Genomic DNA, 27,516 nt, shown 5'->3' with positions numbered 1-27,516 from the left:
ATAGTTCTTTCTTTGGATGTGGACAGCATTTTCCATCCCGAGGCCTCTGGAGATGTCTTAGATCCTCGTAATGCTGAGAAGGGTTCAGTTTAACATTCTTAGTCATTGCATAACGTGGCTGCTATTGTATACAAAGTCCTCTTGGTTCTGCTCACTTCACTCAGCATCAGACCATATAAGTCTTCCCAGGTTTTTCTGAAGTCAGCCTGTTCATCATTTCTTATAGAACAATAGTATTCCATTACATTCATATACCACAACTTTAGTCTTTTTTTTAAAAGCACTGCAATTACTGCCAACAAAAAGGACACATTTGTTGTTGTTGTTGTTTTTTAAATTGCACTGTTCTCATGGTTTAGTGGTAGTTATTATAGGATGACTTTTGGTGAGAAGGTTGTAATAATTTGCCTTTATGTAAAACCTCTTTTTTGGATAACAGTTTTAAACTTTGATTTAAAAAAAATTAATCCTTGCAGATAAAGAAACCTTTGCATTTAAGCTAATCAGTTCAGATGAAAGCACATGTGCTTAAGTTCATACTTAATAAAGGTGACTGAAAATGACATATTTTTGTCTCTGGTTGCTTGTGAAATTTGTGAAGTGTATTTTTTGTTTCTTTTAATTCAATTTTATTTTACTTTCATTTCCAAGTTGTCTCCCTTCCTCTTCTCCCTCCTCCATTGAGAAGGCAAGAAAAACAGAATCCATTACATGTGTAATCATACAAAACAAATTCCCATAGTAGCTATGTCCCTCCAAAAATAAAGAAAAAGCAAGAAAGAGAAGAAAAAGTGCTTCATTTTGCTGAGTCTGTCTGCTTTCTATCTGTAGGTGGGTAGCATGTTTCATCATGAGTCTTTTGGAATTGTGCTTGGTCATTTTGTTAATCACAGTTACTAAGTTTTTCAAAGTTGATTATCTTCACGATATTGCTGTTATTGTATAAATTGTTCTCGTTTCGCTCACATCATTTTGTTCATTAAAATCATCCCAGGTTTTTCTAAAACCCTCTCCTTAATCATTTCTTACAACACAATAGTATTATTTCACATTTGTGTATCATAACTTGTTCAGCCTTTCCTCAATTGGTGGACATCTCCCCAGTTTCCAATTCTTTGCCAACAAAAAAAGACCTGCTAAAAATATTTTTGTATATGGGGGTCCTTTCCCTCTTTTCTTGATCTCTTTGGGGAATAGCCCTAGTAGCAGTATTGTTGGGTCAAAGATCATGCACAGTTTAATAGCTTTTTGAACATAGTTCCAAATTGTTTTCCAGAATGTTTGGACTAACTAGTTCACAGCTCTACCAACAGTGCATTAGTGTGCTTGTTTTCCCACCACCCCTCCAGCACCTGTCATTTCCCCTTTTTATCATCTTATCCACAATGATGGGTGTAAGGTGGTACTTGAGTTGTTTTAATTTGTATTTTTTTAATTATTGGTGATGTAGACCTTTTTCCACATGGCTAATGATTCATTTTTATACTAATTATTCACTGTATGTGATACTTCTTTTCACAGATAATGCATTCGCTAAAAATAGATTGCCATTTCCTCATTTGTAATTAAAAAACACATGCACATCAGTTATGATAATTACTTGTGCTATGAAAAATGTAGATAAGCCATTTTTCAATTTAAAACCATGAGTTACCTTTACTGATAACATATTTACTTTAAGAAGCATTCAGTGTGGCCTTGTGTTCACTTATTTGCTTTCCAGTTACACATTATTTTTATTTACAAACATTTTCCACATTTTTTATTCTTCTAACATAATTTTATGAGGTTCAGTTGAAAGAGTTCTAACAGACAAGAATGATTACAAATGTAAGTTAACTCACTAATAATAAAATTCTCCAAATGTGTTATGATTGCTTTCCTATTTTCTTTGTGGTCACGCTTGAGCTAACATATTTTGCTGAGTGGTAATCAAAGAATTTGTATAATCTCAGCTGCGAGAAGGACTTTATATAAAGTCACTTCCAGCCCGGCCCTTCACTTGGTGTATGACCCCCACCCCTCCACCCCTCCACCTCCAATTACAACATCCTTGACAAGTGGTTGTACAACCTCTGCTTGAATATTTCCAGTGACTGGGAGCTCACTACTTCACAATGCAGTTCATTCAATTATTTGAAAGGTCTTCCTTAAAATGAGCTGGATCTGTCTCCCTATAACTTCCACCCATTGAGCTTAATTCTTTCTGGAGCAAGTCAGAATTAATTTTTTTTTCACATGACCATTCTTCAAATAATTGAAGACATCTCATACACTTTTTTGATCTCTTCTGGCTAATCACTACCCATTTCCATCAAGTTTTCCTTGTATGTCATAGATCTGACTCTAGCCTATTTTCTAGATTTATTGAATATAACGGCCTTTCACTCTCTTTACAGAGAAGCCACACTGCCCTACTTGTTTGCCTCACTGTGAAATTCCCTCTCCTGTCTCCATACCTTTCCATAGGCTGCCCCTTATGCCCGAAATCACAGGGTCCACCCAAGTGCTATCACCTTGTTGAGGTCGTAACTGATCTATCCCAGATACTAATAATCCCTCCTACTAAAATTGTCTTATATTTACTTTGTATGTCTTTTGCATTTGCTTATATATGTACATGTTATGTTTTTTTAATAGAATCTGAGTTTACCAAAGACAGGATCGTTTAATATTTGTCTTTATATCTGCATAGTGCCTAGAACATACTGTAATAGATGCTTAAATTGTTTGTTTATTGATTGGTTTCACTATGCTTCATTATATAGGATGCCCTCCTTTGTTAGTGCCTCTTTTAACAGATGGTTCCTAGAAATTACCACAGTCCCGAGGTATACTGACCAATAAAGAGTACAAAAAAATTAATTCATATGATTGGGAAACTGTGCTACTATTAATATAGTCTAAATATTCATTCTTTTTAAAAAATATAATGCACCATTGTTTCCCTTGGGATCTCCCTAATGGGATTTTAGTTTCTGAAGTATCAAAGTAATCCCATTGTACATTGTCTCTCTGCATGGATCCCTTGTGTTGTAACCAGTTCGTTGTACATTATACATTGCTATTCTTATATACTCACCTTTACCCTCTTACTAACTCGCTTCATTTCTAGAAGCAAATTATATCACTAATGTGGGATGTAGAGGTGTTCAGAGAGGAGTAGTACCTGTGGTATAAGGGCTGCCAAGCACTTTTCAGGGTTGCTCATCTACCTTTGGTATCTACCATTCACCGAACTCTCACCTGTGACTCCAAGAAGCTGCAGCAGTTGCACCCTCATAAATCATTCTGGCAGACAACCTAAACCAGATTGAGGGTAACTGAGGGGTCTCAAACCCATTGGTGAGTTAGGGGATTGTCTACCTCAAGCATGTAAAGACTTCCCCCATCAGAATGGGCAGATGAGAACAATATATTCCAGTAACCATGAAGGTGGCTGAAGTAGGCACTGTGGAGCACCTAGGAGCTTGGTCAGAAATTGAAGATGCCAAGGTCATCCACTCTAGCTTGAGCCATCGCTAGTCATCTTGACTCTGTCCTGCCACTGAACTTTGATGACTCTGGAAGAGAGGATGAGGCTGAAGACTCTGTGCAACTCTGCCTCACTAAATCCAATTTATGCACAAGTAAAAAGATGTCACCCATGCCACATTACCATTTTTACCTGTCCAGCATTTAACTCCATCAAAATTGATGTGGAAGTGAAACTTAGAGTGAAATGCAGGATTCTTGGCTCAGTAAGAAGGCAGATGAAATTCAGTTTTACACTGATGGTAACAATCCAAAGCATTTCTATGATGCCCTGAAAGCTATGTATGGGTTGAAGACCTATGGTGCATCTCAACTACTCAGCACTGATGGAGCCATGTTGATTAGTGATAAGGACATGATCCTAGAGAGGTAGGCTGAACACTTCCATGACATTCTCAACAGACTGTCAGCAATCAATGCTGAAGCCATTGATTATATACCTCTGGTTCAAGTCAGTCCCTCTCTACCCAAACTTACAACTGAAGAAGAAGTTTTGAATGCCATTAGGCTCCTCTTATGTGGTAAAGCACTTGGTGCTGATTCTATTACAGGTGGTATTTACAAGGCAGGGGTCTACTGCTCATATAAAGGTTGACTGAAATTTTCTTGGTTATATGGGAAGAGGAAATTATTCCCCAGGAGTTCAAGGATGTCTCCATTGTTCATCTCTATAAAGGTAAAGGAAATGGTTTGTCCTGTGACAATCACAGGGTCGAGGTAGGGAGGAGATCTTCTCTCTTAGTTATTGCTGACAAGATTCTTGCCAGAGTCCTCCTTAATAGCCTTATCTTTTACCTGGAAGATGGTCATTTACCTGAGAACCAGTGTGGCTTCAGAAAGAGCTCAGGAATGGTCAAAATGGTGTTTGCTACCCAACAGTTCCAGGAGAAATGCCAAGAACAGAACAGAGGTCTACACAATGTTCATCAATCTGACCAAGGTCTTTGATACTGTCAGTTGTGAAGGTTTATGGAAAATTATGTCCAAATTAGTTTACTCAGAGAAGTTCATCAGTAATATATGTCAATTCCATGACGGCATGCTTGCCCAGGTTCTGGATAATGAATAATGCTCTCATGCTTTCCCAGTCACTAATGGAGTGAAACAAGGCTGTGTGCTTGCTCCCATGCTTTTTAGAATGATGTTTTCAGCTATGTTATCAGATGCCTTCAATGAGAATGAACACAACATCAAAGTCAGCTTCTGCACTGATGATAAATTATTAAACTTGAAAAGGCTACAAGCAAAGACTAAAGTGGAGGGAGAGTTGTTGCATGACTTTTTTGTTCACAGAAGATTGTGCACCCAATGCAGGCTCTGGGACTGAGATGCAACAAAGTTTGGATCCGATCTCTGCTGCTTGTGCTAATTTTGGCTTAACAATTAATGCCAAGAAAACACAGGTTCTCCAGCAGGCAGCATCACACCATCCATATGTGGAACCTTTGGTTACAGCAAATGGAGAAATATTGAATGCTGTGTGTAAGTTCACTTACCTTGACAGTATACTTTCCAGGGATGTATACATAGATGATGAGGTTGACATGCCATGAGCATTGCCAGAGCTAGCTCCGTGTTATGGAGGCTTCAAAGGAAAGTGTGGCAGAGAAGAAGTGACTGCCTACCAAACTGAAGGTCTACATAGCCATTGTGCTGATTTCATTGTTGTATGTCTGTGAAACCTGGACAGTATATCAGTGCCATGCCAGGAAACTGAATCACATCCATTTGAATTGTCTTAGGAAGATTATGAAGATCACCTGGAAAGATAAGGTACCAGATATTGAAGTCCTTTGTTGAGCTAAACTGAGACACCAATGGGCTGGCCACATTTCTCGAATGCCAAATGTACATTTGCCTAAAAGATTTTTTTATGGGAGAACCCACACAAGGCAGGTGGTCACATGGAGGCCATAAGAAGAGATATGAGAACACGCTTAAGGTCTCTCTGAAGAATTTTGGAATCAATTGTGAGACATGAGAGACACTGGCAAAGGACTGCTCAGCATGGCATGTCCTCATCAAAGAAGGCATTATTCTCTATGAGCAAAGCAGAATTGCAGTAGCTCGTAAGAAACATGAGATGCACAGATTTAGATACTTCTCCAATCCAAATGTTCACATGACCTATTTGTGCCTGACCTATGGTAGAGCCTTCCAAGCTCATATTGGTCTGATCAGCCACAGTTGGACACACTGTACCTTGACCCCAACATAGAGATGTCATTTTGGTCCTCTTTGAGAATGAAGGACAACAACCAACCAATATCGCTATTGTATAAATGAATGAAATACTCTTAAAATAGTAGTGACTATCAACCCCTGGAGCATTTTGCTATCTTAAGGTTTTGAACAGTGAAATGCAGCCTATTCTAGGCAGAGTGGCTCGATTCAGAAGTTGTGAAATTTTCTATTAAACCACCTTTGTTTAAATTGGTATATTTCATTTTTTTAACTAATCAGGAGTTTCTTATTCTAGATAATATGAAAATAATGACAAGCTAGAAAGGGAAGCTCTTAATGAAAACACATGTTGCCTTTCAAGTTGGGCTTGAAAGCTCAGCTACAGTTAATATTATTAGAACTTCACTATGCTTGGCAAGTTTTCCTGGGAATATGTCATAGCTAAAAATATATATTGAGCCAAGAACTAATGAGTTATAGCAATTTAATGCTAAGTAGTTCTGTTTTAATTGGACATTTTTCTGCTTTCAAATTAAAAGGAAGAGCAAAAGGTAGAGAAGCAGTACCTTAACTGTTTTTTTTAAAACCAAAAATATGTCATCCCTGATAACAAATGACCAAAGAGCCACAGTAGCTCTGCAGCTGCTGTTAACTCTACAAAAACCAGAGGGCTCACACAGGTTATCAAAACCACAGTTAACTCTAAAAATAAAATAAAATAAAATAAAATAAAACAATATAAAACCAAAGAGCTAACAGTAGTTATAAGCAAAAAGCTTTCTTTGTTCCGTTGGAGGAGGAAAACTAGACACATACGTACCGCTTACTCCCCTCCCTCCCCCCCAAGTAGGCGACACGTTTTATTGTGGATAAATCTCAGTGGCTGTGCAGTGAGCTGCTGCTCTGGCAATGGAGGGGTAACAGCAACAATGAGACAAGTTTGATTCATGGCAGGGCTTCATGACTGGAATATAGTGCTACAGGTGCTTGACCAAGCTCAGGGACCAGCTGAGGCTGGTGGGAAACAATTCTGGGATTTTGCTGTGGCTGAGTTCATCCAGAGGGTGAGTGCAAAGGATTGTTGTTATGCCAAGCTCAGGGCACAGCTTGCTTGCTGGGCCTTGGCTCTGGAAAACAGGGTGTCTCCTAATAGTAAACAGAGAGGGGTAAACTTGGCATGGGGGTCCTGACAAATGTAAAATTACATAAAATAAAATCAGATGGGTACCCGTGGAGTGAACATCCATGCTGATGAGACCCACTAAAGTGCTTAAGTATAACATGCTTCTGGGTGACCTCAGCATACTTGGCAGACTCATCTTCCTGCACTTGCTCTTTCATCTGTGTGGAGAAAGAGCTTGGCCTCTGGCTTTATTGAAGTCCCTTCCTTCCTTCCTTTGAGACTCAACACAGATGTTACCTTTCATTTCAGTTCAATGAGCATCTGTTAAGTGCAAGTAAGGCACTATGCTAGGAACTGGGTATAAAAAGACAAAACAGAAAAAAACCCCAAGGTACCCCACCCCTCCCAGGTTGTTGTTCAGTCACTTCAGTCATGCCCAACTCATCATGACCCCATTTGGGGTTTTCTTGGTAAAGATACTGAAGTGGTTTACCATTTCCTTCTCTGGCTCATTTTTACAGAAGAGAAACTAAAGCAAACTAGGTCAAGTGATTTGCCCAGGGTCACATAACTAGTAAGTGTCTAAAGACAGATTTGAACTCAAGAAGAGTCTTCCTGATTCCAATCCCAGTGCTGTATCCAGTGAGCCACCTAGCTGTGCCTCTCCACAAGGAGCTCTATTCTATTATTCTGTTGGTAACGATACACAATTCACTCAAAAAAATAAATACAACTTGGGGATGAAGCAGAGAATTAACAACTAGAGAAACCAGAAAGAGTTCTTCGTAGGAGTTGACACATGAGCTGAACTTTGAAGGAAGCTTGGGATTCTCAGAAGCAGAGGTGAGGAGGAAATGTGTTCTAGGCTTTGAGGAGAGCCTATGCAGACCCTTTCCCCCGTGAAACCTTCCCCAGCATCTTCCTTTGTTGGGGAAAGTGATCTTTCTGTCCTCAAATTTCCATAGTGCTTTATCCAGAACTTTCATTTGCACCTATCTCACTTTCTTTTGTATTATAGTTATTCTTGTGTGTATGTGTGTATAAAATATAGAACATATAATACACACACACGCACACACATTATATGTGTCTTACTCTAATGAAGCTACTCCCAGCCACCTTGACACCATTCTCCTTTTTGGCTCCTAACTTCACCTGCCACTGGGTCCTTTACTCAAGGACCTGAATCCTAGGATTCTGATTGGTGAGCCTTCAACATTTCTAACCTAACTCAGACCTACCACAATGCTACTCCTCAGCCATCTTCATGCCATGCTGCCTCACACCCCTTTTGCCTTACCCCCAACTCCTTCTCTTGTTCTGGGAACAGTAATCAAATCAAATATTTCCTTTCTAGGAAAGGATAGGTCAGTTAATTGCTTTGTAACTCCGTTTATCATCTCTTCAACTTCCTGACCTAAACAGTACCCCAATCTGTCCATTTTACATGCTTTTTTCTCCTATTAGAATGTAAGCTCCTTAATGGCAGGCACTGTCTTGTGTTTTATATTTGTATACCCAACACTCAGCCTAATGTCCAGTGCAAAGTGAGTGCTTAATACATTCTTGTAATTTTATTCATTCACTAATTTATTCATTCATGAGAGATTGTATCCTTCTTGAAAGCAAGATCTGTGTTGTATCTCCATTACTTAGCATGCTGTTTTGCATAAAGCATGTATTAAAAGGAATGTTTATGAATAAATTAAACCAGTGATCTTGAAATGTTCAAGCCAGGCAAGAGAGGGCCAACTCTAGCCCATACTATAATCAAAAGGCTTCTTCTAATCTATTGACTATGATTACATTTCATTAGGAAAAGAGAATGAATGCGTGTCACTATTTGGGACAAAATCTTTGAAGAAGAGACATATTAATGTATTTTGATTTTTGACTTGTATACAAGTGGTTGGGTTAATACTTTTTGAAAGACACCATATTCTTTTTCCCCAGAATACTCAATTTTAAAACATTTTAAACCAATCATAACTCTTAGACATAGCTATAAAATGATATTCTTACATATGACTTGGAGTATTGCTGCCTCCCATGGAAAGGATGAACAAAATAATATACAGACAGTGGAATTCCTACTGTGTTGATGGACAATGTTGAATGACACTGTTATCAACCACAAGAATTGGGATTAAGTGCAGATCCCTAGTCATTACTATTTGACTGGAGACTGCAGCAAAACAATAAATGTTCAACTCCTACCCCTGGAGAGTTTTACATATCGAACTTATATAATTTATCTGTTCCAGGCTGAAATTAGGATTACTTGATTAAAAAAAAAGACAAAGCAAAGCATCTCTTTTGATTCAATTTGGATAACCAACTGAGATAATAGATCATAGATTCAGACCTGGAAGAAACCTCAGATTTCTTATCATTTTACAGAGGGAGTAACAGAGACGCAGCAAGCTGAAATGCTGTGCCTGAAGTCACACAGATAGGGCAGGTAGTAAGTAGCAGAGTTTGAATTTGAACTCATTTCCTCTGCCCCCAAATCTACAGTACTTTCTGCTGCATTATGTCAACTAATTCATAATTAACTGAACAAGGCTATTACATGGGGGCTATGTTTAACAATCTTATTTTCTGTTTGCCTCAGAGATGTATTTCATTTCATTAAAAGAAGAAAACAGATCTGACTGGAGCACATAGATGCCATTCACCAAGACAAAAACTCTTAAAAACCTAGACAAAGAATCAAAACATTTACAATATGTTAAGTGAGATGAATTTTGGAAGCAATCTCTGATTTCATTTATGCCTAGACATGTGAGTTTTCATTAATACCTGAAAATATTTATCACTTAGATTCAACTTAAATACAGTAAACCCTTTATTTATCGGTATCATTGGAAAATGAACTATTTCATACAAGTGAACTTTCCAGACAACTGAATTTTGCCCTTTAAAGGACAAAAACTCTTCTATTTTTAGATAGAAAATTTTCAAAAATGCATTATGCATCCCTCTGCCTTCTTTATGGTTTATTAATTACTACTTAACATTTTTTCAATTAGAAGACCCTCAGATCTTCATTGTGGATATTTATTGTATAGTAATAAAATGATATCTGAAGAGATTATTAAGGAAAGGATAATTTGTTCCTTCACTACATGTCCAAACATTCCTGTACTTCTTGTGTTTGTGAACCATCTTGTATAATTTTTTGGCATCATGCCTTACTGTCAGTTGTCATTTCTTGCTGCTGTTAACATGCTTGCCTCTAGCAGTCTCTTTGTTTCTGTTCAACTGTTGATTGGGAAGCCAGATAAGCAAGTTTTTAGAATTATGTCTAAAAAGAGGGTAAATAGGCTTGGAGGAACTCTTGTGTGCTTAAAATTCAAAAGCTGTAGTGAACAAATTTTATGAATTCTGTTTTAATTTCCCAGAAGGCCTTTGCTTGCTTTTTGATTTTCAAGCTGTCTTTTGGATAAATGATCAAAATGTTGCATCCTGTTGATGCATGTTTTATTACCTATGTCTACATTTTGGCTTAGGAATTATGTACATAACGTTGAATATTTTCAGAATCACAGAATTTTAGAATTAGAATGGGCCTCATTGGTTTGGTTCAGCCACTACAACAGAGAGACAATTCCTTCTACAACATACCCAGCAATATCCCTCCAGCCTTTGCTTAAAGACCTTCAGTGAGGGAGGATCTTTTCAGTGGAGCAGCCCATTCCAACTCTGGATAACTAATTATTTGAAGCTTTTTCCTTATAGCAGGAATTTGCCTCTTTGCAACTCCACCTGCTCTTATTTTTGCACCCTGGTGCCAAAAAGAATGAATCTTACACTGACATAGTCCTACAAATACTTGAATTCAGTTGCAGTGGGAACTTTACCAGCCTATCATTGGCGTATCCACTTATAAATTTTGATAATAGTAGGAGTTCATGTCAAGTAAGGATAACATTCTTTAAGGAATATTGTTATAAGAGTTAAAAATAGTACTCCTAAGTCACATAGTTTTGTAAATAAATTTGGGAGGAAATTAAATGAATCCTCAATTTTCCACATTTTTTTTTCTTTTAAGGAAAAATGTATTGAGAAAAAGTAATTATATTAGCAGTTATGATTAAGCAAAATTCAACAAGTACCTGCTTATAACCAAGGCACTATTCTACTTACTGGGAATAGAAAAATAAAATTATATGTATATATGCAAAAATAAGTATAATACAGGTAGGCAATAACAGTGACAAAAACAAAGCAGAAGCCAAAGTGCTTTAAGAAAGTTTGAAGAGAGAGGTGACATTTTAAGCTGGCACTCAGGCTAGGGGAATTAGGGAAGGCTTCCTAGAGGGAGGTGAGAGCTGGATTATGCCATGAAGGATTTCAAGAGATCAATATGAGGATGGAATGTGTTTCAGGGATAAGACTGGAGGTAAGTTGTGGAGAGCTAAGGAGCTTGTATTTTGTTGTAGAGGCAATAAGGAGCCCTGAAGGTTCTTAAGCAGGGGGAGTGACATGGTCATACCTATGCAGGCAGTTGTGCAAAGGATGGGTTGGATAGGACAAAGGCTGGGGAGGCAAGTAGATCAATTAGGAGGCTCCTTCAAGGCTTTATCTTTTCATACCTGGGCATTTCTGAGGCTTCAGAAGAAAGAGAGAAAGCAGGTGATAGGGATTTGTTTAAAATAACTATGAATAGGGATGTGAACTTGGTGGTACTGATGCTATGTAGGACATGAGCTAAGCTCTGAGTCTATATTCTCCTGGAAACTGAGGCAGTGTAGGAGAGGATTTGTCCCTGAGATGTTGAGGGGGAAGATTTTTGTGTTTGTTTTTGCTATACCTTTATCATAAATTTGTTGTTGTTCAGTTATGTTTGATTCTTGGTGACCCTATTTGGGGTTTTCTTGGCAGAGATACTGGGGTGGTTTGCCATTTCCTTCTCCAGCTCATTTTACAGATGAGGAAACTGAGGCAAACAGGGTTTAGTGACTTGCCTAGGTCATACAGCTAGTAAGTGTATGAGTCTGGATTTGAACTCATGAACATGAGTCTTCCTGCCTCCGGGCCCAGCATTCTATCCACTGAGCCACTAGCTGCCAATGGAATAAATAGGCAGAGATAAAACTGCTTAGATCGGTGCTCTGCTAGTAAGTGTCTGAGGCTGGATTTGAGCTCAAGTCTTCCTGACTCCAGGGCCAAGGTTCTATCCACGATGCCACCTAGCTCTCTCGTCATAAATATCCCTTTGTAAAAATGAATTGATGTTAAATGGTTAAAGGAAACTGGGTCACGAGCAATTGCTGCCTAACAATAGGAGGAACACAGCTGGTGGGGACTTGAGCCAAGTGCAGTAGAAAAGAGATGTTCAAGCCCCAGCCTGGCTCTGGGATAGAGCACCAGAGTAGGTTCACTACAACAATAACTGATCGCACTTTGTATACATTATCTTATCTGTTTCTTACAATGACTCTGTGAGGCAAGTACCACAGGTATTATTATCATCTCCATTTTAGTGATGAGGAAGCAAAACCTCGGAGAGGTTAAGTGATTTGCCCATATTAACACAAATAGTAAATGTAAAAAAAAAATCCAAGTGTTTCTGACACTGAGTCTAGAACTGTATCTACAATTCCATGTTGTCTTAATATGGCTATGAATCAGATTTTTAATTCAGTTTTTGGCATGAAAAAATATTTTAAGACCAAGTTTTTTGAAAGTTTTTAAATTTATTTTTATTGTTGTGGTTGAAATCCAAAGCATTTCCTCCTTCCCCTGTAACCTTTTCTGTTCTCTCATTGTCTTCCCCTTTCCATCCCTTCATTTACCTTCTTTCCTTTTAATCTCCTATTGTGGAATTTTGATGTCTGTTGGACATCTTGAACTGTACATCCTATAAACATCTTAAATTCAGCCTACCCAAAATTTAATTAATTGGATTTCCCCCGAAATTCTCCCCTCTTCCTAACTTCCTTATTACTTTCAAGGTAGTCACCATCCTCCCAGGTTGTCACCCAGGTGTTGTAAACTGTCTAATTTCTTACCAAGTACTGTCAATTTTATCTTCATAACACTTCTCATATGTACCCTTTTCTCTCCTCTTGTACTGCCATCACTCTTATCGCTTTATGTCTAGACTATTGGAACAGCTTGCTGGTTTTTCTGTCTTAAGTCTCTCCCCAATTCTAATTCTTTCTCCATTCAGTTATCAATGTGATCTTCCTAAAGTGCAGGTCTGATCATGTCATTCTCAAATCAGCTCCATTGGCTTCCTGTAATCTCCAGGATCAAATATAAAATCCTTTGTTTAGCTTTTAAAGCCCTTCATTAACCCCTCCTACCTTTCCAGTCTTCTCACACTTTCCTCATTTCTGTATACTCTAGTCAGTGACACTAGCCTTGCATAAGTCACTATATTGGCCAATTCCATGAATTTTCAGTAGTTATCCCCTGTGTCTTGAATTAAGATCTCTTTTCATCTCTGTCTCAGATAAAATTCAGTCTTCTGCAAGGGGCTTTTCCTCCTCCTTGTTAATGCTACTGCCTTCTCTCTGAGATTATCTATAATTTAGTCTAAGTAAATTGTTTGGGCGTAATTGTTTGCATGTTGTCTTGCTCTTTGGATTGTAAGATCCTTGAGGGCAGGGAATTGGCATTTCTTTGCATCCTCAGTGCTTAGCACAGTGCCTGACACCTGGTAGATACTTAATAAATGCTTGTTGACTTGACAAACAATAGGAAAGTAAGTAAAAGCAAAACAAGAAGGAAGCCTTTCTATGTGAACCAGAGACACACTAGGAATCCCTAAAGTCTTCAATGTACCTTGTATCCAGGGCAGGAAAACTAGAGGGTTCAGAGGAAAAAGCTCCAGGGTGATTAGGATTCCACAATGCTGGAAACCATGAATGAATTTGTATACTTCTGTTTCATATATAATTCTTGTAAACAACATATTGTTGGATTATAGTTTCTAATCCATTCTATCCTTTTCTGGTTTTTTTTTGGGGGGTGAGTTTATCTCATTAATATTCATGGTTATGATTGTTAAGTATGTATTTCCCTCCTTCCTATTCTTTCATACTTTTTATTCTGTTTTCTGCTCCTTCTTTAAGAGCTTGTTTTGTTTTTGACTAGTTTCTTCATTAACCCCTTTCATTATTATTTTCCTTTTGGGTGAAATACATTGCTGTACCCAACTCTTTGTGTGTATAAGTGAATCCTACCTTTCTTTGACCAGTTCAGATGAAATTGAAGTTCAAATGTCATTCATTCTCCCCAACTTCCTCTTCCTTGTTGTATTTACTTTTAATTGTATACCCCATTTATGTGGGTACAAGATACTTTTCCCTATTCTTCATCTCCTCCTCCTCCTTTCCAGGGTATTTTTCTTTCTTATTTCCATTTTTGTTTTAAGATTATCAAAACACAACAGAATTACTTCCAGTTCCTCTAATTAGACTCCCTCTATGACCCATGATAGTGATAGAGTTCTAAGGAGATACATGTTTCATGTCTCCAACATAAGAATGTAAATGGTCCCTTATGACTGCTTGCTTATGTTTACCTTTTTATGCTTTTCTTTACTCCTGTGGTTGTATGCCAAATTTCTTACGCAGCTCTGCTCTTTTCATCAGGAAGATTTGCAGGTCCTCTGTTTCATTAAAAGTCCATTCCTTCCCTCCCACTCTGGAATTATGCCTAGTTTTTCTGGGTATTTTTCTTGATGGTAAACCTAGATCTTTTGCCTTTGGGAATAACATATTCTAGATTTTTTTTTTTTTTTTTAAATAATAGTGGTGGATGCAGTTTCTTAAGTGATCCTGATTGTGACTCCTTGGTACTCAAAATTCTTTCTTTCTGTCTTTTGGAGTATATTGGAGTATATTTTCTTTCATATGCAGGCCCTGGAGTTTGGTTAGAATTTCCCTGGGAGTTTTCATTTTGGGGTTTCTTTCAGGAGGTGACCAGTGAATTCATTAGTTTTCTATTTTGCCCTCAGGTTCTAAGACATCTAGGCAGTTTTCTTTATGATTTCTTGATATATAAGCCTCTTTTTAAAATGATCATGGCTTTCATGTAGTCATCTCTCCTCCATCTGTTTTCCAGCTGAGTTATTTTTGCTGAGATATTTCCCACTTTCTTTTTTCTATTTTTAAAAAATTTTTTCTACCTCTTTGTCTCAAGGAATTATCAGTTTCTATTTGATCATTTCTAATATCCAGGGAGTTTGTTTTTTTAATTTAAGGTTTTATATCTCTTGTTCCATGCTGATAATTCTTTTTCATGTCTTTCTTCTGTAGCTTTCCTTTATTTTCTCAGTTTTTCCCTTATTGCTCTCATTTGGCCTTTAAAATATTTTTTATCTTTTTTTCAAAATTCTTTTAACTCTAAATTTTAACTCAACTTTTAACCTTTTTATCTCCTCTAGGAGTTCTGGTTGGATTTGTGTCCAAGTTGTTTTTTCTTTGAGAGTTTGTGGATATTTTAGAATTATTTTCTGCTTCTGAGTTTGTCTCTTGGGCTTCCCTGTTGCCATAATAGCTCTTTAAGGTGAGAATCTTTTTTTGTTCGCTCATTTTTTCTAATCTACTTCCTGACCTTGGACTTTATATTAGTGCTGGGCTCTTACCCAGTTCTGGGGAGATGCCTTACTGGGCTTCTGTTCTCTTGTGTCCTGCTGTGTTCACAACTAAGGCTTGGGGAACCTGCAAGCTTTCTCCGCCTCCAAAGTGATGTGATCTAAGGTAAAGTGTGCTTACTGTTGTTCTTGTCTGGACTCTACAAGTTGCTGACCCAGGTTTGGGTCTATCACCAGGTCCTGATTTGATATTTCAGTAGATTGCCATTGGACCTGACCACCAGGAGACTCTGAAGGTTGAATGACCCAAGTGCAGTCACCCTTTGGTTTGGTTATTCTATTGCACGCTTCAGCCTGGGCTGGATGTGAGAATGGAATCCCTGCTCTGCTCTTGGGATCAGAGCTACACTGCTATTCTTTGCCTTTGAACTTCTTTGCTCAGCACATAACTTCTTTCCACTATCTCTCTGTGCAGGTCCTGTCCCTAGGAATCAGAAGGTTCTGTACATAGCTCCTGGTCAGACCCAGTCTCCAGTGCCTAAAGCCCTCTTTCTCTGTCTTTCTAAGCTGCCTTCACCTGAAGATTACCCAATGACTTTTTCTTGGATTTCCTAGTCAGAATACTGTCAGGTGTTTTTTCCAGATCTTTATGGAAGAAGTGTAGTGGAGTAACTAGGCCAGGGGTGGGGAACCTGTGGCTTCGAGGCCACATGTGGCCCTCTAGGTCCTCAAGTGTGGCCCTTTGGCTGAATCCAAACTTCACAGAACAAATCCCCTTAATAAAAGAATTTATTCTGTAAAATTTGAACTCAGTCAAAAGGTTGCACCCAAGGACTTAGAAGGCCACATGTAACCTCTAGGCAGCCGTTTCCCCACTCCTTCAGCTAGGCTGAAGAAGAACAGAAGGAGCTGACCAGCTGGAATCATGACTATGTTGAGTTCAGTTTCTTTATCAAGCAGTAATTTTTCTCTGACAGGTAATGTAAGTTATTCTTTGGTCAATTTACAAAGGAAACACTTGTGCCATTCCATAATCATTACTGTTTTTTCCCACGATGAGTTTTGTTAAGATTTTTTCCTATTTGTTCAGTTTTCACTGAGACAATTGCTTACCAATCTGGTTGAATATATAATTTAGCATGCAAATTATTGTAAAAAAACCCTCACAGTGCTTGAGTTTCAGTGAAAATTTTGCTTTGTTATTAGCAGCCCAATACATTTCTGCTAGCATCATTTGAATTGGTCATATCATGGGTTAGATTTAGGTAAATATGAGTTATGGAAATTTTGAAGTAAGATTTTGGAATAAAATCAGTGAATCACTTAAGGGAGGCCCTGGAAAATATTCTATACTCATTTATCTCCATGTAATTAAATCTTCTGATACTTGACCAACTCCACTAAAGCAATTCATCAGAAACCTTTCATCATAGTTAAGTAAAAGTCGTTTCATAGCCCTCTTTTCAAAATCTTGGAATAACCATGGTGCTTATTTGACTATTTTTGAGTCACTTTAAGTGACTTTTCAATTTAATAACTTGTCGTTTTAAGAGGTACATACTTTTATACTTGCTTTTTTAAGAAAAGAAATCATGCATTTCTGATCCAAAAGAATTTCTAGTTTAAAGTACCTAAGAATTTTCAAATATTTAAGAAAGAGATTCACACAATATTAAGGATCAATCAATAAACATTTATTAAGTGATTACTATGTGCCAAGCACTGTGCTAAGTGCTGGAGATACCTAGTTTAACTCACTTTTAAACAGATGAAGAAACCTAGAGGAGTAGAGTGACATGTGACAGGCCACATATCAATTAAGTGAATATGTGAGACTTGCTTCCAGGACCTCTGACTCCTGACTCCTGGCAATGTTCTTTCTGTTACACCTCACTTTGGTCTTATCTCTCAAAACATTTGACTGCAGATACCTATTCTTTCACCAGCAACATTGTATGTCAAGGTCCAATGTGTGCTTAACAAGCCAGAGAGTTAACATATAGGGAAAAGAGGATGTGTTTTATATATCTAAATTAGTGGGAATGTTGGTGCCAGAGACAGATGACTATTACTGAGCAATGTTGTGAAGCACAGTGAGAGCACAAAGTGTTAGCTGCTACTTTAAATTCAGCTGACCCTCTGCCCAGCAGGAAATAACCTCCCTTATCTCTTGTGGGGGACATTTGGGAATCTAAGCAGGATGGCTTGAAAAAAATTGTCACATGGCATGGAGTCTCTAGTTGCTAATAGTGTTTCCTGTGTCTGGAATGCCCTCTTCAACTCTGTGTTGAAAATTTACCTGTCCTTTAGGGCCATCATTTTTGTGCCACCTCATCTACAATGCCTTCACTGATCTCCACCACCTTCTCACAGTGCTCACTCCAAGCCAGAAATGATCTCCTCTTCAGAATTCTTATTTATACCTCTATTAAGCACTTTTGTGACCCATTTTCCATTTTATATATTTGCATCTTCACATCTCTACTAGACTGATGGTGAGCTCTTTGAGAGAAGGAACTTTCTTTATCTTTGGATCTAGTGCTGTGCTTTGCAGAGGAACTACCTAATAAAGGTTTATTGAATGAATAAATACATTAACACACATGGAAGTAGAAAAGGAAAGACACTTTTTTTGAATCAGAAAGGCAAATACTTGGACATTAAATTTGTGCACTTACTTAAATTCTAATATTGATATTGACTGATAAGATCTCTCTCTTCTCCTCACTACTATCCCTCTCTTTGTCTCTCCCTCAGTAATTCCCTCGACAATGCAAACTGAAACTCTTCTACAACACATAATCTTATAGCCCTAGCTGGGATCCTAGAAATTTAAGTGATTTCCCCATGGTCCCACAGTACATAGAGGAGGAAGGAGTTGAACACAGGTCTGACTTGAAGACCAGCCCTTTGTCCACCCACTTTGTTGTCCACTATGCCATGCAGTCTCTCTCTGCAAATCACTTAGAATCTTAGAGGCATCTGTTCCAATGCCCCTTTCACTTTCTACCCCTATTTTAAAGGTAAGGACACTGAGATACATAGAAGTTGAAGGACTTGTTCAGAGTCAAACAGGTAACACGAGAGGGGTGAGATATGGTCCCAGATTATTTGACTTCAAAATCAGTTCTCTTTCCACTGGAGCATGCTTACTCATCATGCTTCCTTATAGGACAAAATTTTTAGAGAAGTAGAATATATGTTATTATTTCATCTATTTCTCCCACCTCAGATTCTCTCAGTGTATTTCCTTGCTTTCTAACTGGATAACTCGAATTTTTAGAATCTGGTCTTTCTACTTGGAAATATTATATTAGGATTTTAAAATTTACACAGGCAACCTTACTTTTAAGGATTGTTCTTAGTGAAATAGAGAGTGATATTGAATCATTTGTTATTAATTAAATGTCATATAGTATATAATAGCTCAGATATACAGAGGTATTTATCTGACAATTTCAATTCTTCAAAAAAAAAGTAAAGGGAAAAATGTCTAAAGAGAAAAAGTAGATATTATCAAGCCCATATGCTGCACTTACTAGTCAAGACCTACTTTTAGAGTATAATTACACTTACTTTACACCTACTTCTCATCAGCTTGGACATTTAGTGCTCCATAAGCAAATTACAAGGAGTAAAATAGAAGCAGACAGCAAAGACCTTTTAGAAGCAGCTTCTCTGTTAGCAGTGAGATGAAATAAAAAAAATCGCTAAAAATGCATAGTGGTTTGGAGTTATTCGTTATAGAAAAAAACATTTTATTGCGTATCAATAGCCCTTGAAACGGCTTTATTGTGACAGAACCACACAATAGTATGATAATTGAAATCTATAATAATTATCTCAGGTTTTTAATAAAAAAATATGTTTAGGAATATCCAATTTAAGAATGCAAAGAAATATATTCTTTATATATATATATATATATATATATATATATATATATAATCTATTTCAGCCAATAATACTTGTAATTTAAAGTTTGAATACTTAAGTGTTCACTTTTGAGTTAGCTTGAAAAATTAACCTCTGGGAAAGAGCTCCTTCTGAATTGATGCTGGATAGATGATATATTTTTCTACTAGTTACCACTAGATTTTTAAAGTTTTGAGCGCATGAACTATGACTTATTTATTATTATCTCCCCCACCATTATTTAGTAAGTGCATCATTAGCATTTGTTGAATATTGAATACATGATTAAAAGATAACAGTCCCTATCAGCCATTTATTTCAATCCAGGATACATTTATTAAGTTCTTTCTTTGTGTAAGGCACTGTGCCGTGTGCTGAGGTTCTAAAAAGAAAATAAAAAACTGTCCCTGCCTTTAAGGAGCTTTTACTAAGGGGATGGGATGCAACATTCAAACAGATAAAGAGAACTATCATGATCTGAAAAGGATGGAAAGAATCCTAACAGCCAGTGGGATCAGTAAAGACTTTGCTTTGAAGATGGCATATGAACTGAGCCTTGAAGGCAGTTAGTAATTCTGAGAGGTGGAAATTAAAAGAAAGTATATGGCAGGCATGTGGGACAGCCTGTGTAGAGGCACAGAGAGATAGGTGCCAAGGTCAGTGTACAAGTAAGCTATGATGTAGAGTGCCTAAAGGGTAATATGCAATAAGCTTGGGAAGGTAGCTGAAACCACATAATTAATGGCTTTAAATACCAAGGTGAGGCATTTACATTTTATCTTAGAATAAACAGTGAACCACTGAAATTTCTTGTGCAGAGGAATGGCATAGTCAGATTTGTACTTAGAGGATTGGATTGAAGAGTCCAGACTAGAAAATCTGAAGACGAATTTAGGAGGTCATTGAAATAGACCAAGCAAAAAATGTTGAAGGTCTGAACTAAGATGGTAGTCATGTGAGTGGAGAAAGTGGAATAGATATTAGATATGTTGTGGAAATAGAACTTATGACTTATTGAATGATTGGATGGGTAAGGGAGAGGAGGAGGAATAGTCAAATGTTCAAGTGTCCAAAATGTCAAATAGGCAATTTATGATGCATGACTAGACCTCAGGAGAGAGACTGTGACTAGACACAGAGATCTGGTAATCTGAGGTTACAAAACTGGATTACTGGAAGGACAGTGGTTACTTTGTCTGAAACAGGTAAGTTTGGAGAAGGGAAGGATATAGGAGGGAAGGAAAATGAGTTTCATTTTGGAACTAAGTTTGAATTGCTTATAAGACATCCAGATGGAAATCAATAAATCATTCACTCAATCAATTGATCAATAAGCATTTTCTGAAGGTTTTCAAGCAGGGCCTCTGCTACAAGCTAATGATAAAAAAAAAGAACCTAAAACAGTCTGCCTTCAAGCAGCTTACCATTTAGCAAGTGGAGACAATCTGTGTATTTATATACTGCATACAGGGGGAAGACACTGGTAGTTGTAAGAAGGGTCATGATTAACTTCATATAGAAGATGGCACTTGAAATGAACCTCAAAGAAGACTATTGATTTTAAGAGGGGAAGAGGTAATGCATTCCTGGCATGGGGGCTTGCTAGTAGAAAGGTATGGAGTTGGGAAGTGGGTGACTCTGTTTGAGGAAAAGTAGCAAATAGGGCAGTTTGTCTGTGCTATAGTGTATACAAAGGGGAATAAAGTGTAATGAAGTTGGCAAAGTAGGATGGGGCGTTTGTGAAGGGCTTTATATGCTCAACGCAGGAATTTATATTTATTGCTGTAGGTAATACAGAGTCACTGAAGTTTATTGAATAAGAGAATGACACCATCAAAACTGTACTTCAGAAAAATCACTGGTAATTTGTAGAAGATGGATTGGATTGGGGAGAGACTGATGCCCTTCTAATCTTAGTTTCATTGAATTTGTTTGTGTAAAGCCTCTAAAATGTTATCCAAAATTATCCATTTTATTTTCTATGAAACTCTCTATCCCTTATATGGTCAGGAATGCTTCGCTTATCTATAGACCTCAAAGGCAATTTCTTTCTTACTCCTCTAATTTGTTTTTGATGTGACCTTTTATCTTTGTATCCATTTGGAGCTTACCTTTGAATATGGTGTAATGTGTTGGTCTAAACCTAGTTTCTGCCAAACTGCTATCTATTTTCCCAGTAGTTTTTGTTAAGTAGAGAGACCTTACTTCAGTAACTGGGTCTTTGGACTTATCCAATACCAAACTACCAATGTCATTTGCTTCTGTATATTGTGAATCTAATCTCTTACACTGATCAACACCACTAATTTTTACCCAATACCAAATTGTTTTGATGATTAGTGATTTGTAGCATAGTTTCAGATCTGGTACTGCTAGGTCCCCTTATTTACCTCCCATCCTTTTCTATTATTTCCTTTGAGATTCATGACCTTTTGTTCCTTCACATGTTTTTTATTTTTTTTCTAGTTCTATAAAGTTCTTTGGTAGCTTTATGGATATGGCACTTAATAAATAAATTAATTTAGAGAGTACTATAATTTTGGTTATATTGATTTGGCCTACCCATGAGCAATCCATATTAATATCATTTTTCTACTCGTCTTTATTTCATTACAGTGTTCTATACTTATATTCATATAATTCCTTTGTGTAAATTGATGGATAGATTCCTAAATACTTTATACATTCTGTGGTTATTTTAAATGGATTTTTCTTTCTTTTTGTGATTGGTTTAATTGTAATATACAGAAATATTGATAATTTGTGTGTTTATTTGATAACCTGAAAGTTTGCTGAAATTATTGTTTCAATTAATTTTAATTAACTCTCTAGAGTTCTCTACACATACCATCATATCATTTGCAGAAAGTGACAGTTTGTTTCTTTGCCCATGCATATTCCATCAATTTATTTTTTTCTTGCTTTCTTGATGTAAATCTTTAAAGCACTGTATAAATGTAAGCTGCTATCATCATCATTGTTTTGTTGGTCTATTATTTTCTGTCTCTTTTGATTCCCTCTGGTGTAAAGTATCAAAACCATAGTTGTATCACAGAAGTAATTTGGTAGAATTCCTTCTTTTGTTATTTTTATAGTTTCATAATATTGGGATTAATTGTTCTTTGAATATTTTATAAAACTCACTTGTGGGTCCATCTGGTCCTGAGTTTTGTTCTTTGGTAGTTCATTTATGTCTTGTTTAATTTCTATCTTTATGATTAGGTTGTTTACACATTCCATTACTTGTTCTGGTAATATGAGTGTTTAATTTTTTTTGGGGGGAAAATATTCATTCATTTAATTTAATTTATTCTTTTTGTTGGCATATAGTTCAGCAAAATAGTTTCAAATATCATTCTTTGTTCATTCTTCGGTTGTAAATTTCTTTTCTACTGTTTGATGATGGTTATTTGGTTTTCTTCTTTTTTATCTTTGGTCTAATAAGCTAATGGCTTTTTTTTTAAAACCAGCTCTTAGTTTTATTTATCAATTCAGGGTTTTTTTTACTTTTAGTTTTAAAAATAATTTTCTTGATTTTCAGGATTTCTGTTTTGATACTTAATTGTAAATTTTAAATTAGTCACTTTTCTAATTTTTTCCTCCTAAAGTTGCATATCCACTTGTTGATTTTTATAAAGGTGCCTGCACAACTGAGAAATATTTTTATTCTTTTATATATGCATTTAATAATCTCCAGAAGTCTATCTTAGATCTTTACAAATATGCCTGTCTCTTCTCTCTGTAAAAGACATTCATTTTACTTTCCACTCTGTCAAGTTCTGTATCTCTCTTACTTTTCAACACACACACACACACACACACACACACACACACACACACACACACACTACAAGCGCAACAGTGGGGAGAGTTGATTGAGCCAATCAAATGAATCACTCTCCATTCCACTTAAAGTATGTATCAAAGTGCTATGCCCTGATATTTTAAGCATGAAATAACAGTTCTTTGTTGAATTAATCAGTTATAGTCTTTATTTAGAGTAAGTGCAGAAAAAAAGTCCATGATCAATTTAGATTTCTTTGAAAGCCACTAGATAAAGTGGAGAGACATTTCATGTGAAACATATTAGGCACAGTTTAGAAAACTTGGTCACATACTTTGAAATGTCTATAAAATAGTAAGCTGATTTGCAGCCAGAGATTTGAGCATCTAGCAGCTTAGTATTGGAAACTTCCAGCCAAGCCTCAGAGAAGGAATCACTTGGTGAAGGGTGGAGTTGGCAGAAGAGAGTTTTTTGGCCTTAACCTTGGTATCCTTTTTACTCCACTCTGTATTGATTGGAGGAGGATCTCATGAATATTGGAGGATTTAGATTTTTCATGTGTCTTAGTCCTAGCAACATTCTTAGGACTGCAGACTCCATGTAATATTTGCATCAAGAGCCGAGGATAGACTAGACACAGGAAAGGAAGAATCAGAGTCAAGGCTCTACAAGAAGTCCAGTAGAAAATCTATATCAAATTTAAAACAAAAACAAAAACATCTTGAGGACTGCAGTAAAAGGAATTCTAGGAGATGTTAGTTACCCCTTTACTACAAAATATGCTCTCTAAACCTGATGGAGTTAAGCCCACTTTCCCCTGGACTCTTTAAGCAGCATAGTACCTGGCATTAGCAGGCACTTAGTAAACGTTTATTGATAGACTGACTGGTGGGAGAGTGCTATGGACTTTGTTTTTGTACCAAATATTTTTACTTAGTAAAATATCATTTTCTAAAAGCTAATTAAATTTGACTGACTCATACCAACTGATAGTCAATGAAGTAAAGCACACCAGTTGGGGCTTGTGAACTATAGTACTAGAAAATCATCCTCAGACTCAGGAATATCTCTAGGACCCTGAAGGGAGACGTTGAAGTCATCCCCTATGGTTCTGACCTGTCAACACTAGTTTCCATTGGGAGAGTAGTTCCAGAGTCTATATTTGCTGTAGTAATTAAGGTTAGGGGTAGGGACTGAGCCTGTAATTTCATTGGTGTAGAGAGCTCCCAGTGAGGAACTTTTTTAATAACAATGTAGGTAGTCTTTAGGAAGTTTCCTAGAACAGCACTCAGATATTGTGACTTTCCTAGGGATATCTTGTCAGTTTGTGTCAGAGATAGGATTTGAACTCAGGCTTTCCTTGCCATGAAGACCAGCCTCTCTATTCATTATACCAGCTGCCTTTCATGCCAGGTAAGTATCAAGTAATTTACGGTGTGTGTGTTTGAAGATTTGGGGAGTAGCACTGACAACTGGGATAAGTAAGAATGACTTCTTATAGTATGGTAGCCCTGTAAATGACCTTTGAAGAGAACTATAATTTTTATAGGGAAAACTGAGGAGGTATTGGGATAACTTGTAAAAATGCAAGGAGATGGATATAGTTTCCTGTCTGACGAATGATAAGGAGACCAGCTTAATTGGATATACTATGTGATGAAGTGGAATAATGTGAAATAAATCTGGAAAAGTAGGCTGGAGCAAGAATGTGAGGAGCTTTACCAGCCAAATGGAGGATTTTGTGTTTTACGCAGAAGTAATATGAAGTCACTAGAGCTTTTGGAGAAGGGAAGTGATGTCATCAGACCTGTACTTTAGAAAGATTACTTTGGCAGCTATGGGGAGAAGAGGTTGTGTAGCAGAGAGACTTGAGGCAGGGAGATCTGCAAGGAGGCAAACTGAAGTAGTTCCAGCAAGAGGCCATGAATGGCCTCTTTTCTTGGTAAAGTAGGAAGCAAGGTCCTCTGCTGAAAAGGAAGGGATGAAAGGATATTGTTGGAGCTTTCAGGATAGAAGAAAAGCTTTGAAACAGCTGCTGTGGGAAGCATAAGAGCCAATTAAGGAAAAATAAAAGGATTTTAGGGTAGCAATTAGGGTCAGTTAAGATTAGATCACATAAATCTGGAATAAATCCAATCATTCCTCTAGCAAAATTCAATATTCCGAAGTAGGAATAGTAAAAGTGAATGGTGGAAGTAAGCAAATATTTAACAGGGCATTGCCAGCTAAAGGATAACGCAACAAGGAAATGAAAATGAGAATCAAGAATTGAGGATAGTGTGTTATTGAACTATAGGATCAAGAATGGGAAGGAAAGAAGTTAAGTCAGAGAAGAGGGAAAGGTAGAGTGAATGGAGATTACAGTAAGGACAGAGAGCAGGTTGAGGATGGATGAGTCGCAGGGAGAGGGAAAGAAAAGCAGTTGCTGTGTAAGTAATGCTACAGTGCTAGATGTCTCAGGCCCTCAAGTTACCCTTTGAATGAGGGACACATTAGACATAGCCCTCTGGAGACTGCCCAGCCAGGATGAATTCGAATTGGGAGGTACTGTTTACTTGAAACATATCATTGTTATGGAGAGAGTGCAAATATTATTCCCTTCCCCCCCCCCCCCTTTTATGACTAGTAAGTGTCAGAGCTAGGATTTAAGCCCAGGTCTTAGTCAGAATCGCGATTCTCTGTCCCTTCTTGGCTCTGCTGTGACTCTCTAGACTTTGCCATCATGCTTCAATTACCATTTTGCCTCAGAATCTGAACGCCAAGAAGATGAAAGGACAGATTTCATAACTGTATCAGCTAAGCTTAAAGCTGGATGTGGTGGATATAATTGATGTTAAGGAGTAGTCAGTGGAACAACTTAACAGCAGAGATTCAGAAAAGTCACCCAGTGGATCAGCTAGCTTGGCTGAGATAGCATATTTAGTGAGAAATTAGTTAAAAATACTGTTGATCAACCTACCTTAACAGTGGAAGCATCTGTCATCATAGAAATTGTGTTAATCAAAGAACTTTTGTGGACAATTCCTGAGTCAGAAAGAAGATACCCAAGTTTATAATTCCACAGTCTCCAAGCACATGAGCTTTCCTTACTCATGTACCTCCTTGACAGGTTTCTAAAAAAAATGTGCATCTTTTCTCCCCTGTAGATACTGAGTGTGTTGGTAGGAGAATGTGGCCTAAGCTTTGTGAGGTATTTGTTATTTTTGTATTGGCTTTAAGTATGTTAGCTATATATCTTTCATCTTATTTTTAAGTAAATAGTTATATTTAAGGTAAAAAAGTATCATTGTGAGTGTCTGATTTTGTGTAAATGGAAGCTTATTGGTGGAGGTTTGGAAGATAATGTGTGTAGAGGAGTGTAATCTTCCATAAAGGTTACCCCTTGGATGAAGGCAAGTGCCAATATGCCCTGTGAGAGAGGTGTGAGGTGCTACCATCTGGCTAGCCATCCTATGTACCCATTACACGTGGAAATAGCTTTGGAAGTATCCCAGAAATGGCAGTTTACACATGTGTCATCTACACAGATTAAGATAGTTTTCAAAAAAGACTAGACATTTTAATGAGAAAATAAGAATAGAGAAATGAGACTGCTTGTTTTATCCTGATTCTTACTTTTACCCAAAGCCTAATAGCTCCATATTGCTTCCATACCCTGTCTCTATGTGCCAAGGGAAATATTGGTATTGTGATAGCCCTTCCAACTTTGTGATCATATTTGTGGCTAAATTACTAAAAACAAAGGAGAACTGTGACCTCTTTCAGATGTGTGTGTGGTATAGACTATTTAAAGTTTGTCAGACACAGGCTGATGAATGATCTTACTCATCCAAAAGTTGACTTTTGTTATTTAATCCTCACACTGATACAGCAATGTAGTCCATTCATAATCTTTTCTATAGAGCAGAGGACATGGGACTTTCAGAGTGGGGTGGCTGACAGAATTCTGCTGAACGGGAAGCTCTGGAATCTCTCATGAATTTAATTGTATGTAAGTATAACCAAAACAAAATATTGGAGTTCTAATAAATAAGGAAATATATAGATAGGTTAATAATTAGCAAATATAAAAAAAGAAGACAGGCAGATCTAAATACTTTGTCATTTTTTGAAGAGCCCATTAAGAAAAGTTTTGGAAAATCTTTTTTATTTGACTTTATCTGATGAAATTAGTATGTATAGTTCCAGGATGAAATACTTAAATATTTCCAAGAGAATTTTGACCCAGTGTTGCAATCCCCAACCTATCCATCCTTTCTCATGCTGGGCTATTCTTGTCGATCTTCTCTCATTAAGTCTTCTATAGAAAATCTCCTCAATCTGCTGGAGTCCTTTTTATAGGACTAAAATATTTTTGATCTCTCAGACCCCCCTGAAAAGGTCTTGGAGATGCTCAGGTAACCCCAAATTGCGCTCTAAGAACCA

At 37.2% G+C, this 27,516-nt stretch overlaps 1 protein-coding gene across 7 annotated transcripts in view; it reads left to right on the top strand.

Moving 5' to 3' along the window:
* DNM3 (dynamin 3) overlaps window positions 1-27,516 on the top strand; it is a 682,754-nt gene that overhangs the window by 124,591 nt on the left and 530,647 nt on the right. Inside the window, exon 1 of one of the 7 annotated variants that reach the window (XM_078156496.1) lies at window positions 7,429-7,684. The exons of the other annotated variants lie outside the window; for them this stretch is intronic. The gene's annotated coding sequence lies outside the window, so the exon portion shown is untranslated. Of the gene's footprint in view, window positions 1-7,428; window positions 7,685-27,516 lie in introns of those variants that run through there. 7 annotated transcript variants of the gene reach the window in all.

Source organism: Phascolarctos cinereus, unplaced genomic scaffold (assembly GCF_003287225.1).
Source record: "Phascolarctos cinereus isolate Bilbo 61053 unplaced genomic scaffold, phaCin_HiC Scaffold_5;HRSCAF=322, whole genome shotgun sequence".
Lineage (NCBI taxonomy): Eukaryota > Metazoa > Chordata > Mammalia > Diprotodontia > Phascolarctidae > Phascolarctos > Phascolarctos cinereus.
Note: the sequence above shows the minus strand (reverse complement) of the source record. Positions and strands in the feature narration are given on the sequence as shown.